Source organism: Apodemus sylvaticus, chromosome 1 (assembly GCF_947179515.1).
Source record: "Apodemus sylvaticus chromosome 1, mApoSyl1.1, whole genome shotgun sequence".
Taxonomy (NCBI): domain Eukaryota; kingdom Metazoa; phylum Chordata; class Mammalia; order Rodentia; family Muridae; genus Apodemus; species Apodemus sylvaticus.
This window is the reverse complement of record NC_067472.1, coordinates 61,272,588-61,293,164: the sequence shown is the minus strand read 5'-3', so window position 1 is coordinate 61,293,164 and position 20,577 is coordinate 61,272,588. Positions and strand designations below refer to the sequence as shown.

Genomic DNA, 20,577 nt, shown 5'->3' with positions numbered 1-20,577 from the left:
TAGTGTTTGTGGGCCTTGGTTTCGGTTTCTCTCTTCATAGGCCCCTGAACCTATTCCTTGGCACCAAAGGCTCAGAGGTGGGTACATAGCTTTTCAGGTAGAAGAGTGGATTGATCAGAGAACCTGCCCACTCTGGACTATCTCCATGGAGGGCTTGGCATGCTCCCTGGAGGGAGTTTCAGAGATCACTGTGTAGCAACTCCATCTTCTTAGCCCAGTCTTGTCCTCTCCTCTTCTTCCTTATCAGAATCCACCAGAAGTCTTAAGGCAACCCCTTCCGAAGAACTCCTCTACTCCCATTACTCAGATGGATCAAAGCAGAGATAATTCACTCCTCATCACAAGGACAGCCATCTCAGGGACCACAGGAAACCACAAGGGACATCCAGTCGCCCGCCATGGCTGCTTGGCCAGTTCACTAGTACTGAGACACAGATGGATCCAGAGTCCCAAGTCCCCAGAGCCATCAGGGATAAGAAACAGTTCCAGAGGAGAGGTGAGAAAGTTTGGCTTGTCCTTAACATCTCCAGGCCTAAATTTGGATCTGTACACTGACATGCTGGTCACACTCTGAAACGACAAGTGCCAAACCAGAAGCACAGCCACAGGCCCCGTGAGCAGCAGGCGACAGGTGCAAAGAGAGCAAAGGGACACAGCGAGGAGATGCAGCGAGCACGTGCAGGCTGTGTCGGGAGGCTGTGATGGTCTCTGCTTACACCACCCGCTCAAGCCCCCCACCCCCACATGCAGATGAAGTCTGACGCTAACAGTCCACTCCCCCTGCCTTTCCCTTATCCATGGGGATCTTCTCCTCAGAAACTGAAGCCGTCCAGGCACATGCACCCAGGACTCCAGCCTCCTACTGATGGAAATAAATAGTTGGGGAGCTTCCTTGGCCTTGACATCAGCTTCCCCCAAGAGGAGATGCATTCCTCCTCAGGATAGCTTTGACAGAGGAACACAGACAATGGCTTAAAGGTTTACTTGCTCATGAGTCCAGTGGCCCCCAAGTCCAAAATCAAGGTGCCAGCTGAATCACAGTGCCCCAAGGACCCTAAGAGAGGGACATGTGTTGCCTCTGTACCGTCTGGGCAGCGCAGGCATCTCCAGGCTTGTGGCTGCATCTTCTCCATGACTCATTGGTTCTCCATGGCAGACCACTTACTAAGACCCTCATTTTCACATGGAAAGGCCCTACCAAGTGAGAACACCCTCACAGGCACCAGGGATGAGGGCTTGGGTATATTTGGGGGACATTACCCCACACCATACAAGGAAACACAGGAAACACCGTACACGGAGCATCTGGGGCATGTTGGAGGCCTCGGGTGTGGGGGCAGCTCATCACTCAGCTCCCACCCTTGAGGAGAACGCTGGCTGAAAGGAGCCCAGCTAGAAGCCAAGCCTGGGAAAAATACTTTGTAGGACCAGCACCAGGTCCAGGAAGGAGGAGTGAGGGGTGCAGAAACTGGAAGAACGGTAAAAGGAGCTCATGGCCAGAGGGTATGGGAAGAGACACAGTCTGGGTTCCTACTGCCAAGGTCCCCATTTTCCTTGCTTCCACTAGTATGCCAACTTCACCTTACCCAGACCAAGCCTGGCCCGTGCCCTGCTAAAGGCTCCTGAGGCCTAAATGTAGCAGAGTCAGGGTCCTGGGGCACCTATGCCCAGGATCCATCTTTGCATGTCTACCCTGAAATGACATTACCAACAGCTCCACTTCGCCAGCCTCTACAACCCCTCAGACATGGGCTTTTCAGGGCAGCCACAGCAGCCACTGTAGTCACAGAAGCAGCAGCATAGGACTCGTTCATTAAAGGTGCATGGCTAACCTCAGCTCATAGGCCCTCGGTTGTTTCTAGGGTCACAAGTAGCAGGCACCGCCAGGATGCCCACTGTATAAACATAAAGGGGATGCCCACTGTAAAAACATATGGCCTTCCTCTGGCTCTGGAGGCCCCACCCTAGAATAAAGGTATGCTCCAGGACAGATAGCCTCTTGTGTCTGGTCCAGCTGCCTCTTGGTCATCAAACAATCAGTCTCCCAACGACTATTAAGAGATAGCTACAGCCGGGCAGTGGTGGTGCACGCCTGTAATCCCAGCACTCTGGGAGGCAGAGGCAGGCGGATTTCTGAGTTCGAGGCCAGCCTGGTCTACAGAGTGAATTCCAGGACAGCCAGGGCTATACAGAGAAACCCTGTCTCGGAAAAACAAAACAAAACAAAACAAAACCAAAAAGCCAGAGAGAGAGAGAGAGAGAGAGAGAGAGAGAGAGAGAGAGAGAGAGAGAGAGAGAGAGCCACAACCTCACTGTGGTGGCAGGCAACTGGCCTAAAGGACGCCTAAAGGCCAGCTGTGGTCATTACTGCTTAGCTCTGTATGGTAGCACATGGTCCTTGTTTCCTGATTCCTCTCTTCCACCCGCTCTCCCACTGTCATGACCACACACACACACACACACACACACCACACATACAAATGAACACATATACATATCACACACATACACACACCACACACCACACAAACAAATGAACACATATACATATGCCACACACACACACACAAAATCGGACACACAAGCCTATGTATGTGCATCAGGGCCGAGGTGTCCAAGCACCTGAGCCATAAACTTCTGCTTTTTTCTCAGGGTGCTGGTCCCCTGCCAGAGGGCTCTGCTGCTGTGGCAGGGTCGGGGGCACTGCATGGCTGTGAGAGGCAATTGAGGCAGCTTCGCCCACAGAAAGCCAGTGAAGACCTGGTCTCAGGAGTAGAGTCCCGGGTCCCCAGGGAGCAGACAGTGCAGTTTGAGTTTCCTTGTTTGGACAAGGGCTTTCCGAAGACTGTTTTTCTGTCCCCAAGTAAACATGCTGACGCAATGGCTGCTTTTCCCTTCCAGGTTGTCCTCTGGGGCAGAGGACTAGACTAAGTATTCCAGATCCCAAGAGGGGCTCAGGAGGCCCTTGATGGGCAAGCAGTGATCCAGGCATGCAGAGCACATGCAACATGTGCTTAACACTTAACACACCAGAGTGGGCCAGGAGGGAGGTGTGAGCTCAGGCCTCCAAGGCAAGATTGTGAGACACTGAGGTTTGGGGCCTGTGCCCAACAAGGTGAAGTACAAAACACTGCTGACTACCTTCCCTCCTGGGGGCTTCTCCCCATCAGTCACACCAGCCCTCCTTCCCAGCTCCTTACCCACTGCCTGGGCAGCCTAGGTCTTGCTCCTTTGAGCCTTCATTCCCTCCCAGCCCCAGACTAAGACTGGCTGCAGCTAAGAGCAACTTCGACAGCATTGTCTGGATGCCCACTCCTTTCTCCACCAACTCCTTCAACTGGGTAGGTCCAGCAGGATTAGTTCATCTCCCCCAGAGTCTCAGGAGCTCCTGACCGCTGCCTGAGGGTACAGAAAGTGACCTTTGTCTCTCAAAAACATACACTTAAATCAAGAGCATGGTGTCAGGCAGTGGTAGCGCACACCTTTAATCTCAGCACTTGGGAAGCAGAGGCAGGTAGATCTCTGAGTTCAAGGCCAGCCTGGTCTACAGAGTGAGTTCCAGAACAGTCATGGCTACACAGAGAGACCCTGTCTTAGAAAAAAAAAAAAAAGCTAAAATAAGAGTTTGGTGTCTTTGGGTTAGGTCACTAGAAGGCCTGGGGGTCCTATTAGAGACAGAGCAGAAATATAGCCAGCCAGCCAGCCAGTCACACCCCCACCTCCACACCCCCACACCCCCACCCCCATGCACACACACACACACACACACACACACACACACACACAGTGATGTAAAGATGCAGATGAGTCTGGAGGGTTGTGGCCACGTGTTAGTGAGCCTGGATCTCCAGAAGCTAAGGAAGTAGGAAGGCCACTCCCTGGTGATCCACAGAAGCAGCCTGCCCTCATCTCTAGCCCGAGGAAAGACTACACAAGAAGGAATTGTGTTGACTTGATGTCCAGTGTCCTCTGTGGTGGGGGCCCAGGATGGCAAAATACCAGGTGGGGGAACCTGAAGGGAGTGGGTGACATTAGAAGCCTCACCTCTCAGCAACACAAAGGCCTTAGAAAGCTGTGCGAGGTGACCCATTGCTGCATCCTAACCCAGCTGTTTGGCCTGTCCCACCTTACAGGTCCCCAAGCAGCCCCCGTCCTCTCCACACAAAGAACTGGAAAGGGCTGGAGGTGCGTTCTCATCCTGACTCCCTACCCAGTGCTAACCTGATTCTCCTGCTCCTCTTTAATCCACTGCTGCATACACCTGCCTAGCAGAACCCAGGAGGGCAAGCAAGCTCCTCGGAGAGCTGCTGGTGACGCTGCGGGTGCCATCCCGTGCCCAAGAGTGGGAGTGGTCTCAGGCAGCATGGCACACTGAGTGGCTGGGATGCAGACTGTTTTCTCCCAGGCCCTACGCAGGGCCCCGGGCCTGGTCAGCTCGTGGGCCCCCTGCCTGCTCCTGGGGAAAGGCTCACACTCAGAACCTATCCCCGAAGCCTGGGCTTTGCTCCCTGACAGACTAGATGAACCCTGTTACTGTGTTTCCTGATGAAACTGGAAGCTTGGGTGGCCTCACCCCGACCAATCCGGGAAGCATGAGATATATCTTGACGCTCTTCTAGTCTCTCAATGCTGTCAAGGAAAAAGGATCTGGCTCTCAGATCTCCAAACCTGCTTTCCTTGCCTCTGTTAGAGACAATGGCCCTGGCAAAGCCCATGGTGGTCAGGAGACTGTTCCAGCACTCTGGAGTGTTTGGGGCTAGCCTGGACTACACGGTAACAAACAAACAAACAAACAAACAGGAAAACAAACACCAACTCTCAAAAATTACAAACCAAAAAAAGACAGTAAAGTATTCAGTGGCTACAGTAAGGCAGGCATTCTGTTCCTGAATGTGATTTTAGTTAGCCATGTGGCATAGCAGATACTAGCCAGGCACAAGGGCACACACTTGTACTTGGGAAGCAGAGGCAGGAGTTCCTCACTAGCCCTGGGTTCCATCACTAGCACCTCATAATCCACATTATGGATATCCTGAGTCTGAGGCTTGCCTGGGTTAGAGAGACCTAAGTATGTGGGCCACCCTGACCATGACTCAGTAGTAACCCGTGGTCCTCTCAGGTTAGCACACAGTCCTCAGCCACACTGCTCCAAGGCTCCTCATTCAGTTCAGTCCATCTCAATACTGTGGCTCTTGATCGCCATACTGCTTGTCTCTGAACTCTTTCTGCCCCAGAGAGGCAGGGAGAGACCTCAGAGAGACCTCTTAGACCGGGTCCCAGGAACTCTGTTATATTCCAGGAAGAACATCTGCAAAACAGGGGCCACAGTCCCTAGCCACAGTGGCTCGTGCTGGATTCCAATCATGAATGTGATACTCAGTCTTGACCCCAGGAAGGACAAGGTTTGGAAGCAGCCAGGGCTGCTTTGGGGTCTCACTCCCCACTGAGAAGTCCCGGGGCTCCGCTGACACCTGTTAGAGCATGATCAGATTGATTGTGTTTCTGAAGTTTTAAACGTTTTATGTGTTGACTGTTTTGCCTGCATGTATGTCTGTGTACCACATGCATGCCTGGTGCCCATGGAGGTCAGAAAAGGTTGTCAGAATCCCTGGAACTGGTGTTGTGGAAGGTTGCGAGCCACTAAGTGGGCGCTGGGAATGGAACCCAGGTCTTCTGCAAGAGCACCCAGTTCTTTTGATCACCAAACCATCGCTCCAACATGTGTCACCCTATTAATTGCCAGAGTGCAGCTGATCTGGCCAGTTAGACAGATAGTCCAGATGTTCCCTTCCTCCCTCATGGCTCTAAGTGTGTCCCTCAGGAAGCTGTAGTGCTCAGCCCTAGAGGACAACCTTCCCTGAATAGAAAAGTATGGGTCTTGGGCTGAGACTTCCTCACTAGAACCTCCAAAGAAGCTCTCAAGTCTTGCTCACATTTCTAAGACACCACTTATCTGTTGTCCCAGGCAACAGTGGGCATAGCCCCACCCACAGGAAGTTTAAGGAGTTTGGAGCCCAGCAGCAGCACAGACTTAGTCCTAGAACATGGGGCCATTTCTCTAGAACTTGGATTATGGCACAGGTATCACTTTGTGTGCCGGTTCTAACCCTAGCCTTATATGCAATGGTGATCTGGGGAAGATCTTGTCACCTCTGAGCCTCAGTGTCCTAATCTGTAAAGAGGGCATAAGCAGAGGTTAGTCACTGAAAAGCCTTCAGGGCTTGGGATGTGGCTGCTGGTGGGGTGCTCACCTGACATGCATGACGCCCTGGGTTCCATCACTAGCACCTCATAATCCACATGAGGTGGTACCTGCCTAATCCCAGAAATCAGTTAATAGCCATCTTTAGCTACATAGTAAGTTTGAGACCAATTTGGGCTACCTGGGACCCTATCTCAAGAAAAAAACATTTAAGAAAATAATTTTTTTAAAGGGCCAAATGGCCTACAAAATGACCCTAGTCACAGGAAATAAATACGCTATTTCTTTATTTCTTTTCTTTTCGAGGCAGAGTTTCATTATGTAGCTAGTCCTGGTTGGCTTGGAACTGGATATGTAGACTGAGCTGGCCTTAAACTCACCTGCCCGCCTTTGCCTCTTGAGTGCGGTGATCAAAGGCACCTGGAGGAAGAGGGTTATTCCTCATGTGCACCTTAAGGTTACAAGTTGCTGAGTCCATGGTACCTTTATATCTATCTGTTTCCATTGAGCATGGAACAGAGTTCAAAGCTTGGATCCTAGTAAGATTAACAGTGTGATCTGGGCAAAAGCCCCAGTGGCCTGCAGAAGCTCCTAAGGTCCACTATGGCTGATGACAAACACCAGTATCCTCAGTTAGATGAGGCCCAGGGACGATGAATGACTGCCGTCAGTGGGCATAGGCGCCTGCTGGAGATACACAGCTTGTTCCCCAAATAGGCGAGGTTTGCAAATAAATGGGAAAACAGACACAGGTTAAAAATAACGCACAGGGTGAGGAGGGTTATTTGTGTGCGGTCGTTCATTAAACTGCAGTTTACACGGAAAGCTCAGGCTGCCGGGTGACACAGACCCAAGTTGGGAAAATTCCCGAGTGATCCACGTGTCCAGGCCACAAGGGATGGGCCGTTGTCCACCAAGGCTGCCTGGGAGGAGCTCCCAGCTTTCCCCTTACACTGCATAAGCTGAGCTACTGAGGGCACGGGCTCTGGCAGCAGGGAGCCTTGGCGTGTCTCCCTCCTTTTCCATATACAGCATCTGCAGGAGTGCCAGGGACTGAGGGAGCCTCAAAGGCCCAAGGGTGCTGAGGGCACCCCACCAGGGTCTATCTATACATGGTGCCTGATAAAGGAAGCATAAAAGACCCAGGGAAGACCCCAGACCTCTCATTGCCAGTGAAAGGCAGGAGGGTGGCCTTAGGGGTATGTGATTTCCTCACACAGTGGAGGCAGAAAGTATTCAGGAAAGACACAGCACTAATTGCCCTCTAGCTTGTGGTTTCTGGCCTGGGAATCTATGATTGACAGGAGGCAGGCAGCCCTAAGGTAGAAATGACCAGTGAGTGGCAGGACATAACTGTGGAGGTTTGCTGGCTCTGTACACAGGACAACCTGTCCAACAGACTTCCTGCTCCCCCTTTCAGGGTGAGCCCTGAGTGGTTAGTGCTTTCGTCACCATTCTTATTTAGAGTTTGACCCATGGCTAGCTGAGCCTGGGCTTTCTGGACAGACAGAAAACAGCCACAGTTTGAACAGGTCAATGCTGACAAAATTGTTATGTGTTTATGGGTACAGAAGGCTATGGTCACATCACAGAAACACATGCAAGGCAATTTGGCACCACAGGCAACAGAGGGCCCTATCACTGGCTCCATGCAGACCCTGCAGTCCATCAGCCAGACTCCACCCTTCTGTATTTTCAGGGCCTCGGGGAAGGTCGGGCATATTTTTTTGTAGTTGTTTTTTTGGTTTTTGTTTTTGTTTTTGGTATTTAGTTAACAAACTATACTGGCCAATTAGAAATGCTGGAAGGCCTGGCAAGCATCTGTGGGAACAAACCTTTATTCTGCAAGCCCAGGGGTAGGGGGAGCCACATTCCCTCTAATACCTTCCCTCTAAATGGATAAGAAGAATTGGAGTCTTCTCCGACAATAGATGAATGCATGTGGTAGATAGAGCCAGGAAAGTCAGAAATGCACCCCAGCTGGAATGTAATCACATCCCAATTCAATGGTGATGGGCACCGCTTAACCACCCATCCCTTAGGAGAGCTTTACAGATGCACTGAAGGATACCTGGACACAGTATTCCAGCCAGAGAGAATGTGAGCAAACTAGACATTGCCACACAAAGCAAGGAAAACAAGAGGCTCTGTAACCAGAGCAGAGGCCAGCTGCTCGGGCTGTGCACAGCTTTCTGCAGCATCTGAGATGCAAGCGGAAGCCAGGGGTGAACAGAGGCAGGAGGACTGTAGTTGAGTTCCAAGCTAGCCTGGGCTCCAGAGTGAGACCCTGTCTCCAAAAAATCAAGACGAACAAAACAACACCAGCTTGAGACTGAGTCACGCATAACAGGGGCCAGAGAACAGTGTTCACTCATGAAGGTCCGTCATGCAATAGTCCCTGGGGAAGTCCCTGCTGCAGCTGAGGGACTGCACGGAGGCCTTTCTTCCTCCCTCAACAACATGCATGATCTCTTAGAACCAACCTGAAGCAAATACAGACAAACATGGATGCCTTGATAAAGCTGGCACACTCTGACCTCGAGGCTAGCACAGCTTCGATTAGTTTATGTGGTTTCTGTGTTTAAAGCTTTTATGATGTTTAATTATTAATCGATGTTTTTATTAATGAAAGGAAGTGCTTCTCCCCATTTTGAGAACCTGTGTCATCTCTAAACAAAGCCGTGTCCTGCTGCACTCAAAGCAGACCTAGTTTATGCTCTTGTCAAATCTTCTCAGCATCCCTACGTGCCTGGCAACACGATAGCACATTTCACAGATGAACAAGAGAAACTGAGGTCTGGACACTCAGGGTCACTCGGGGTGGGAGCTTCATGGCTAAGGATCCAGAGTCTGTATGCCTTGGTGTTCATCAAGACATCTAAACTGCACAGACATGTCACATAGCAACCATGGGACACTTGCAGGCTAGAGAGAAGAGTGGGTCTCACTAAGCTTCGATAGAAGGAAGTTGGGACCAGCAAGCAGCAGGGAGATCCTAGCCCACTGAGTAGGTGTGTTTAACCTTTGACATTAGAATAGGACATTGTCTTAGTTAGGGTTTTACTACTGTGAACAGACACAAGGACCAAGGCAACTCTTATAAAAGACAACATTTAATTGGGGCTGATTTACAGTTCAGAGGTTCAGTCCAGTATCATCAAGGCAGGGACATGGCAGCATCCAGGCAGGCAGGGTGCAGAAGGAGCTGAGAGTTCTACATCTTCATCTAAAAGCTGCTAGCAGAATACTCACTTCCAGGCAGCTATGGTCTTAAAGCCAACACCCACAGTGACACACCTACTCCAACAAAGCCACACCTCCTAATAGTGCCCCTCCCTGAGCCAAGCATATACAAACCATCACAGGCATTGTCTTCAACGAAGTTCACTTTGGAGAACTACACAATTGAATTACAAGAACAAAACAAACAACAACAACAAAAGCCAGACTCATGCCCCACTCCAAACACAATATTTTAATAAACTTTATGCTTTTGTCTTAGGCTATATTCATTACAATCCTCAGCCTAATGAGGCGCACCAGCCACTGCTTAGAAACATCCAAAAAAGGGATAAGGGAGGCCCATGAGATGGTTGGTAAAGAAAGGCACTTGCCAGCAAGCCTCATGACCTGAATTAAATCCCTGGAATTTACATGGTAGAAAGAAAGAAAGAACCATCTCACCATCTCCCACAAGCTGACCTCAGACACTGTAGCATGTTTCCTCCCTGACTCCCAAATTTTGTTTTTTCCTTTTTTTTTTCAAGGAAGGAAAGGGCTGGGTGTGGTGCTACACATCTTTAATCCTAGAAACCAAATGGCTGAGGCAGGCAGCACTCTGAGACTTCAGGACCAGCCAGGTCTAGACGGGGAGTTCCAGGCCAGCCATAACATGTAGTAATGAGACCCTGTCTCAAAAACAAAAACAAAAACAAAACAAAAAAAGAAAGGAAGGAATGGGAGAATGAGTTAGACTAATGACGGGCCACCCTGAAGAAATAGGCTAGCCTCCACTAATGTGGGTGCCCTGAAGAAACAGGCTAGCCTCCACTGATGTGGGTGCCCTAAAGATATGGGAGATATGAGCCAGGTATTGGGTGTTGAGCCCACCACAAACATCTTGCATCTACTATGCACCTGTTGGGGACACTGGGTCAATGTCCCAGGATGAGACAGGGACAAGCTTTTCATCCAGAGCAGGGCATCTGAGAGGATAGAGAGATGCAGGCAGCAAGAGACCTAGCTAAGCCAGTGCCATGTTCAGGGCAGGTTCCCACAGCTCAGGCCCGTGCTCAGGCTGGTTAAATAGCCACATGGCCACCAGCTGCCCCGAGTCATGCTGAAGGAAGTGCCGCGAGGATGGCTATGCCCCTGGCCATCAGGGACTACACACCTTGATCCTTCCTCTACCTTCAGTTGAGACTACAGGAAAAGTGGCTCAGGCTGCCCAGGTCAAGTTCTCCTGGGAAGGTGGGCACTGGTTATTATGGTGGACGCCATCAGGGAGGGCTTGTATTGGGAAATAGCCCTATGAAATAACAGGAAGAAAGGGCAGCAAAATTATTCATCTGACCACCTAGATTCACGGAGCCTGGACTAGTGGACAGACACTCTTAACCAGCCCACCCAAGCCGTGCACACCGGTATGTCCCTCAGGTGTCTGTCATCAGTCCTCTATCCCCCTTTCCCCAGGACCCTCTACAATAGCTTATCTGCTTGGCCATCGGCAATGACTACCAGTGGCCACTGAGATGAGACCAGCAACCAAGCCCTGCCCCCGAGCAGCCTCACCCTTGGGTTAACTAACATGCTGGGGTTGAATTTCTGGGTCAAAGCAACAGCCTCTTTACATCCCAACTCCCTATCAATATGTAGTCAAATGCCCTCCTCTTCCTAGCAGCCTTGCCTGCCCTTTGGGGACCTGCTTTCCAGGGACTTGTCATTCTGTTGCTATTCAGAGGCAGAATCTAGGCCTCTCAGCAGCTGGGGCCCACGCTTTCCTGCAGGTGCCAGGCCCAAAGTGGAAACCCAGCATAGCGCCACAGTGGGTGAGGGTTCCCTTCAAAGCTGGCTGCTCTGTCCTTCTGCCCACGGAGGGCAAAGGATGCCACAGGGCATCAGGTAAAGGTTTGCTGCTCATGCTGGTACCTGCTTTTCACAGCTGCTTCTGTCCTGCTCCAGAGACTACAGGGTAGTAGGGTGGAGCTATGGGAAAGCAGCTTTGTCACCAGTAGCAGGTACATCAGCCCAGGAGAAGCCACCCAGGCCTGCAGGTTAGGCTCGAGTGCTGAGTGACCTGTCTGTGCCAGTGTGTGAGAGCCAGTGGAAGGTAAGGAGTAGCTTTCAAACTCTTTAGAATAAACAGAAACTTTTATGCAAAAAACATGATGTTACTCTAATGATAGAAAACGGCTTAAGAAGCAGTGTGTGTGTGTGTGTGTGTGTGTGTGTGTGTGTGTTTGCTTTCTGGAGAACCTCTGATTGGAGAAGTTCTTGCCTGGACATCATGTGATTACAGGACTCCCTGGATCTGCTGGTTACAGGACAGAGTCAGGTAAAGGAGCCTTAAGAATACAGAACTTGATACTGGGTGAGGTAACCTTGTATTCTTATTAAATGAGAGCTGAGGCATCAGTAGCCTGAATTTACCCAGAGAAGCCTGGAAAGGGTTGGAGAAACAGGGCTCAGGATCAGGCATGGGAACTCTGGAACAAGAGGGTGGCAACGAAGGACTCAGAGCTGCCAGGCCCTTCCCACAGCCAAGTCTTCCCAGGGGACAGGGCATGCTCCAGAGGCCAGAATGGTCTGGGAACTGCCACCATCCCTGCTACTCAGTCACCTTGGAGACTGAATACCAACCCTGGTACCCAGGCCTGGGGTTATGAAAGGTCTGGTTCCTAAGCAAAGGGCTGATTGGTAGGCAAATGGGGGTCAGAGATAAGAGACACCAGAGTTCTCGAGGCCTTGGATCAAGGGGTCTCTCTGGACCTGCTCCGGGGGAAGATTCTGAATTCTGGGATCCCAGCCCTGTAGGTGATGGCAGGCATACTCTAGACACTGGGGTCCAAACCAGCCCCCTCCTATGGAATCACTGCCTTTCACCGGCTGGATGTCCACCACCCACACAGACAGCTCGGGCTAGCTGGTACTGAGGCTAAGGTCATAAGCACTTGGGATTCCAGCTGCAGAAGACCCATGGTGGCAGCAGATGGAAGTGCCAAGGGAGACGATGGCTGGAGGGTGGACACCTTTGACTGGGATTTTAAGGAATATTCAAGTCAGTCAGCACATAATGGCTGATGTCACCCAATACAGGAGACTTCATTTGAGTCCAGTGATCCACACAAGGACAGGTAACTTTAAGACAAAGGATCATCATGGCAGAACACTTGGGATACAGCATTGCTGTAAGGTTTCCATGACCAGGCCTTTCCATGCACTCATCCCACCCAGGCCCCTGTGAGTCTCAGAGCCCAAGAATGGTACCAGGGATCTGATTGTCCTGGGTGGTTCTAATATTTGGGATTGTGGCTGGTTGGAGGAGCCAAGAGTGGTCCAGAACTGAGCAGCCCCTCACAGTCCTGGTTCACACTTCCAGAACAATAAACACAAGTGCTACTCCTGTCCCTGCCCCACAGCCCCTGAACAAAGGTGACTTTCTGATACAGCTGAGCACAAAGTTTGTCCTGTAAACCAGAAACCTGGCCTGCCTTCTCCCCCCTTCTCTGTGCCTAGTGATCACCCCAGGATCCTCTACCTCTGTATTTGGGGAAGCAGCACTGGCTATGATCAATGAACTGGAATCTGGGAGGTAGCTTCCCTCCTAGCCTGAAAAAGGTGGCAGAGGCAGGGTTCAGACAGGAGCCACCTCAGCCTGTGAGTGGAGACCACTTCCTAGGCCTGATCCTCTCTTAAGAGACCTGAGCTCTCTACACTGCACTCACCCAGAGAGTGTGCAGGATCCCTTTGGGCATCACTGCCCAGTTCCACTGCCTGTATTCCTTCCCGTTCATGTTCTCCCAGGTTGGGTGTGAGAACCTGTCCCTCAGCGGAAGGGATAAGGTATGGGCCACCAAAGACTCTCTGCATTTTTCCTGGAGGCCTGGCTTCTCCCTATGCAGGCACTCTGTGTGCCCTCCAACCCCTGGAGAGATGGTTCTGTGACTTTACAGGTTTCCATATACCCCAGGTCTTTGTCCAGGGATGGTAACTCCACACCAGGCCAGCAGCCTGAGGGCAGGAGATCTCTTATGTCTCTACTTAAGTAATGAGCCCTGATGAATTAACACTTTCTTCTGTCTGGCTTTGAGGGAGGGGCAAGAGCTACCTGCAAACACCACATAAAGATACAGGTGTCTTCTGCTCCAAAGCTGATCTGCAGGAGTCATTCCTAATTCAGAGACTGGAGGCTGAGAGGCAAGAGTCACACACAATACCATAGTGGGTCTCCTACCTCCTGATGCTGGGAAGGCAGGGGAGGAAAAGGAAAAGTGGGCTGTTGGCTTCAGACCTGCCACTTCTGGGGATTTCCTTTCTAATCTCACACCAGTGCTGAAGGCTGGCTGTGTGCCAAGCCCTGGGGATTGAGCCTAGAGCTCACATTTAGGCAACAGACAATGATCCTAGATGACAGTACCCTCTTGCAGGCTGCCTCTGGCCCAACTGTTCTCTGAATATTTAGACATCCAATTAAATAAATCAAGATAATTTCAGATATAGTTACAAGCTGTTAAGAAGGAAATATGAGAGCTATTGAATTTAAAACAGACACTTTAGGACAGGGACAGAGGGTGTCTGGGGAGAAGTGACACCTTTGGTGAAACATGGATCAGATTGGGCTTGCCATGATCAGATCTGGGGGAGCCGGTTGTAGTGGCGCACACCGGGAGGATTTGTTGAAGGAGGCAGAGGCAGCAGATCTGGGGGAAAGCTTACCACAGAGACTGCAGCCAATGCAAGGCCTTGGGGTAAGAAAGCCAGGCATGCGGATGAGTCCCTGGGAGTGAGGAATGGGGCAAGGTGACAGCAGAAGACAGGGACTGGAGGTTCCTTGTGACCATGAGCTTACCCAGAGACCCATGGTGAATAGAAAGGCTTTGAAAGGTCAGGATACACACACACACACACACACACACACACACACACACACACACACACCCCTTTGCACCTTGGCAGTGCTGGGAATGGAAGCCAGAGCATTACAGACTTGGAGTAGGTGCTCTGTCTCTAAGTCCAGGCGTATAAAGGCCGCTCACTGCCTGCTGGCTGGAGGACTAGGTAGGTGTGATAGGAGGGGAGAGCCAGTGAGCTGGGGAACAGTGATGTCCTATGCAGGAGCTGGGCAGGTGGGGGCCCAGGAAGGTCCTGTGAAGTTATTGAGCGTGGAGCCTGAGTGGCTCTGAGACTTGATCAAAGGCCATTGTATATTATAGGCTCTTCTACACTGGTCAGCCAGGCTCCTGCCTTGACCTATACAGGCTTTCTCTTAAGTCTCAATGACCTTGACAACCTTGGTAAGGCTACATTGAGCAAGGTGACCCTAGGGGCTGTGACTAGGTGGCTCCCCAACCGTTCTCAGTGACCTTTAGGTCCTTCCCATCCCACAGGTCTGTCATGACCCTCATAAGGATCCCTTTGCGGGCCAGTCCTCTATGCATCTGCCTCACATCCTTCCTTCTTTATGACATATGAAGATTCCCCAGCTAGATCTGTGGACAAAGAACTCCAAGTAGGAGCCTCTGTTTTGCCCTAATGGCATCCCAGGTCCTCTCCTGATGCCACTACTGCTACCAGTCCCCTCAGCTTAGACGCCAGAACAAGGCAACCTGCTTCCCATGTGCGCATGCTCCTGAGCCCAAGGTTGGAAACTGCAATGCAAAGACAATGCCAATGGGAACCCAAATCCAAGGCCTTGGTCCTTGACCCCAGTGCAAAATTCCCTATCTATGCACATTTCTCTGAGGGATCAGTAAACCCTTAGGGATCTGGGAAGGTTATGACTTCTTTATCTTTGAGCTAAGGCTCAGTAAGTCACAGGGAACAGTAGTTTTTCTACAGGACAGCCTTCAATAGCATCCCAGGACAGGCAGTATGGCTTTTAGTGGGCAGCCTGCGGGAAGGCCAGCTTCACTGCTCTGCCCCACTCAACATTGAAGATGCTCACCTGGGCTGCATAACCAGCCCTGCAAACAGCCTGCAGCACCTCCAGGGAGGCATCTGAGCTCAGTAGTCAGTCCCCTGTGCTTGAGGTTATTTGCATCTCAGAGTCAGAATTCAAGCTCCCAGGCCTCACTGGGAGGCCCATATGTTTCCAAGAAGCAGCCCCACGCTCTGACCAACCCTTTTTCTAAACGAACAATAAATGAGGCTGAAGGTGGGACACACCCCTACTACCTTGAGCAAGCTCAGCACCCATGTGCCAGGAGTGGCGTGTGTCTACTTGCATGTGGCTGAACCACAGATGGCTCAAGGCCCCAGTACATCCCCTAGACACAACATTCCCCAGAACGTGCCATTTCTGTCTCTCCCCCACCCCCTTGTGCCAGGCCGGATCTCTAATGTAGCTCAGAGTGCTTCTTGGAAGAAACCTGGGTGACAAGGGAAATTGACCCTGGACGTCTTCAGCATGGCAGACACAATCAGGATGTGGGGGAAGGGATGCCTTAGGCATCGGCAGAGAGCCCAGAGCCAAGCTTGGAAGGACTCACACCCCTTGGCTAGGAAGGAGAACCCCTCTGACATCCAGGATGTGCTGCTGCTAGGGCTGGGCCTCAGCACAGCAGTCTCCCTGAGACAAGGCATAGCACTGTGGGCGAGTAGCCTCACCCAGATGCTTCACCCTCCTCTAAACACTGCCTGGCAAGGCAGACCAGACAGACGCAAACACTTGGTTCCTTGGCACCCAGGCCTTGTGTTTGTTAAAAGGCCCCACTCCGCTGCCCCATACACGTGCAGGCAGACAATAGATCTGCAGTCAGGAGCCTGAAAGGGACAGCCAGATGTCACCACTTGCCACCCAGATTTGTCTGACACCTGCAAAGCTCTCTGCGCTCCTCTGGAACCCCACCAAGTTCAAAATCTCAGCAAGTACCCCCATCTCCACCCATGCCACTGCTTGAGCAAAGATACTGGGGCAAAAATGTAGTAAGGACAGACAGCCAGTTGGCTGTCATTGCAGGTGGGAGGGAATGACTGACTGACTGACAGACAGACAGACAGATGGATGGACAGACAGATGGACGGATAGATGGATGGATGATGGGGACATTGAAAACAAACTCAAAAGTGCAATATCCACCCAAAGGGTCTTTTCTGCTTCTCCAGGCCCTGACACCACCACTTCTGCTCCTGTGACCTGACAGCTCCTATGACCTGACAGAGGTGTCTTACAGAGGCTGGAGCCAAAGGCAGACACATACAGGAATCTTTAAGTATAGACAAGTGGGTGACAAGTCCTAGGGAGAAACTGACAAGCAAAAGACAAGAAATTCAAATCAGTGGTTCTACTAAACCGAGCCCAGCCTGGCTCAAGGTGGGTGAGGGGTGAAGAAACCCCCCTCGGCCCCGGTTGGGGGGTGTCTACCCACACCACTAGCAGCCATACACAACTGGGATCAGGGGCTTGGACCTAAAAAGCCAGGATGTTGGAAGTGGGAGGCAAAGCCAGCTGGACCTGTGGCTGGGAGGGGCTCAAGTCCTACCCCACCCCAGTTGCAGCAATCCTCAAGTGCAACTCAAGTCATCGGACAATGCCAAGCTCCCTCCCTTTCTTTAGGGGCCCAGTCCTAGGAGAGAGCATGGGTGGACAGAGTCCAAGGACAAGGTGGGTCAGCAGCCACTTGCTCTGCGGACCCTGACGAACTATCCTGGGAATCAAGCCAGGGAACTGAGATCTCAGACCCAAGATCTCACAGGACCGCTTAGACACCTCTTCCCTGCTATTGCTGGGCTGGGGTACAGACCCTTTCACTTCCAGGGTCAGAGGCTGCCAGACCCTCCTACCCATTCGCCTAGTCCTGACTCTTTTTAGCCTCACCAAGTGGGAAGCGGGGCTGGACATGCCGCACCCACACGCGGGCCCCACCCGCCACCCAGAAGTCCCCACACACTCGGGCTCCCCAGCCAGGCGTTGTTTCCCATACAGGGTACTGTCAGGGTCTACTAGGATCTATCCAGGGGCTCCCCCAGACCAACCTCTGAGAGCTCTCCCGACCCCCATGCCGGCTCTGTGGCCCTGAAGCCTCTCAGGCCTGCTGAGTGCCCCCCTGGCCTTCCCTGGCCTTCCACCAGCCCCATCCTTCCCGGTCCCCAGCAGCGGAGCTCCTACCGTGCTGGTTGCACTCTGTGCTGGGGCCGGGCCGGGCCGCGCTGGGCCCGCGAGGGGCTCAGCTGTCGCTGAGCAGCAGGAAATACCAGAGGGCTGATCCAGGCAAGGCGGAGCGAGGGAGCGGAGGGCGGAGGAGGGAGGAGAGCGCGGCGGACGCAAAACCCCGGGTGGACCTAGGGCGGATTGGCTGCTGGGGAGGCGCGCTGGGGACTCAGTCCCTACCCGGAGTCTGAGCCTCCTCCCCGGTGCACGCTGGGGGCATAGGAATTCTTAAGTATAGACAAGTCGGTGGCACCTGCGCGCCAGGGCTGGGGACACCGCCCCACAAATAGCCAAAGAAGGGTGGCTGTATGCAGCGCTAATCTTGGGAGGGGTCTTCTATTTGTGAAGCATACCTGGTTGCAGTGCCCCTTCCCTTCTCAGAACACAAGAAGACCCCCTGAAAGCAAACCCCACTGATCTTGTCCTACACAGGGGCTCAGGGAAACCCCTTGGTCGCCATCCACAATTCCCATTACACTTCTTTTAGGATGCCTTGGCTGATAATCTGACTCTTGGGGTCTGGAAAGATGACTCGGAGGTTAAGAGCACATGCTGATCTTCCAGAGGACCAGGGGTCCATCCTCAGCACCCAGGTCTGGCTGCTCACAGCCACCTGTAACTCCAGCTCCAGGTGATCTGACATCTGCTGGCACCCACACCCATGTGACATCTCACACACACACACACACACACACAAATAGAAATAATAATAATGATAATAATAATAGTAATAATAATTTTTAAACTGATTATTGTGAGAACCAAGTCCTCCTGTGTGTCTATCATTCTTTACCACGCCCTAAGAACTTTCCAGACTCCTCAATCCTCTTGTATTTAGAAGACACTTTTCTAATTTTATACCACCCTAGATAGAGGCTGATCTTAGGGGTCTCCAGCCGAGACCCTCAGCATGTTTTTTTGGGTGTGTGTGTGTAAGGGTCCTTCCTGTAGACTTCCCAAGGGCCACCCAAGCAGGGAGTTTGGCCTGCCTCCTCCAGACTGCTGGAATCAGGTAGGACACGGAAGGGTGTAGAGGCTTGCCCAACAGAACCTTCAACCTGAGGAATACCAGTGTGAGTGTGGGCAGAGCCCAGCTGATTCCCACATTGTTAGTGCTGGACAGCAGAAGTGCTTCCTGTCTATGGAAGATCACAGCTGCTAAAAGTCACTGGGTAGGGCTGTGGTGTGCAAACCTGGAATAGCCAACTTCCAGTCTCTGTTGACCCCTTGTCGGCTCAGCCTCAGCCATGCCTACCCTGCTAGATAGGGGCTAGGGTTCCACCTGGTGGGCAAGTACCAGCAGTCTTGTGCATAGGCAAGGAGGTCAGGTGGGCTCATTCTCAATTTGTCGTGGGACCATCCCTACCCAACCCCAGTCACCTGGCGTGGCCTTCGGATGCAGAACTGCTCAGACAAGATGCTCAGGGCCATTGGGGAACTGCCTTCTTGAGATCTGAGGGGTGGCTCTGCCCTTCCAGCCGGACTGTGTGTAGTGCAGGTCGCCTCCCAGATGGAGACCAGCCTGCCTGCTGGGTCTGCCCCAAGCCCAGACAAAAGCTGGGTGTGGCTGTTAGAACCCAGTAAATCAGCAGTTGCTAGAGCCAGTCCTGGGGGACTCAAAGAAGAAAACAAGGTCCCTGTCCCCTGGGGCAAGGTCTCAGCAAAGTTGCCTTCACTTGCCATTTGAATATGGATTATAGGAGGCAGATTACTGGTCAAATGGGGGAGGGTGGGGCATGAGAGAGGGCTAAGGAACACAGTCTGGGGATTGCCTCAGTGCCAGACAGTCAAGAGAGGACTGAGGAAAGTGCCACCGCGGTGGCTCAGGTACAGGCACATAGCTGCAGCCAGGCTTCCCAGAAGCTGCCATCCTGCTCCTTGCAGGGCTGGGAAAGGCATTCTTGTGAACGAGGGCAGGCTCTAGTCTTGCTGCTGCTGGGCAGGGCTCAGTCACGCAGAACCTCCTCAGCGTCTTAGCCTGTCTGCTCTGTTTTAGACAGGCTCTCATGTGGCCCCAAACTCACCATGGAGTTGAGGATGAGCCTGAACTCCCTTCAAAGTGAACTCCCTCCAAACTCCCTCCTTCCTGTCTCTCCCTCCAAAGCGCTGGGATGATAGGTATGCGTGCCACCACATCTGGTTTTGTATGGTGCTGGGCATAGAACCCATAGGGCTTCTACATTCCAGGAAGACACTCTACCAATGGAGCCACATCCTAGCTGAGGTGTCCTTTTGAACGGACCTGCTTTTCCTTGACAAATGAGCAGCATGAGTGTGGTGGAGACAAGAACAGAGTCTTGGAGCGGGGCTGTGCAGGGGTCACGTGGGCAGGGGCATACTGATGAGTTCTAAGACTTTCCTAGGAAAAGCCTTGAGCAAGCTTGTGCAACTCTCCATGCCTTAATTTCCTCACTTGTAAGCCGTGATAATGAGAGCGGTTTCCACCTCCAGCTGTGCAGGGAGGGAGAGCCTGGGGCATCCGAAAGTCAGTGTAGCCCAGGCAGTGGAAGCAGCAGGTGTCAGGAACGAGGAGGCTACACGGAATGGCCAGGGCGGCCAAGTTGGGAGAAGGACATGAGGTGAGGTCAAGGAAGTTGGGAGGTTTATCCTGCCGGGGCGATATGTGGATTTTGGTTTTATTTTGACCGAAGTGAACTAGATAGGGTTCTGGGAAGAGATCACAGGTCAACCCCAGAGTGATTCCTCAGGTGCTGTCTACTTGGCTTTTGAGGCAGAGTCTCTTCTTGGAACTTTAGCTTACCAATGAGGCTAGGCTGGTTGGCCAGCAAGCACCAGAGAGCCCTCTGCTTTCACCTTACCAATGTAGGATTACAAGTGTGTGCCACCATACTTGCCCTTTTTTAAACAAAAACAAACAAGCAAACAAACACTTGAGTTCTGGGGATGAAATTCAGGTCCTCCTGCATGCAAGGCCACCATTTTATCAACTGAACTGTTTATCTAGCCCACTGATTTTATTTCTGTTTAGAAAAAAAACCAAAACCAA

At 51.9% G+C, this 20,577-nt stretch overlaps 2 protein-coding genes across 2 annotated transcripts in view; both read right to left on the bottom strand.

Annotated features, from left to right (window-relative positions):
- Positions 1-17,616, bottom strand: part of Osbpl5 (oxysterol binding protein like 5) — a 55,257-nt gene extending 37,641 nt beyond the window's left edge. Inside the window, exon 1 of the mRNA XM_052194586.1 lies at positions 17,529-17,616. The gene's annotated coding sequence lies outside the window, so the exon portion shown is untranslated. The remainder of the gene's footprint in view (positions 1-17,528) is intronic.
- The window catches only part of Mrgpre (MAS related GPR family member E), a 55,731-nt gene continuing 40,711 nt past the window's right edge, over positions 5,558-20,577 (bottom strand). Inside the window, exon 4 of the transcript XR_007979727.1 lies at positions 5,558-5,570. The gene's annotated coding sequence lies outside the window, so the exon portion shown is untranslated. The remainder of the gene's footprint in view (positions 5,571-20,577) is intronic.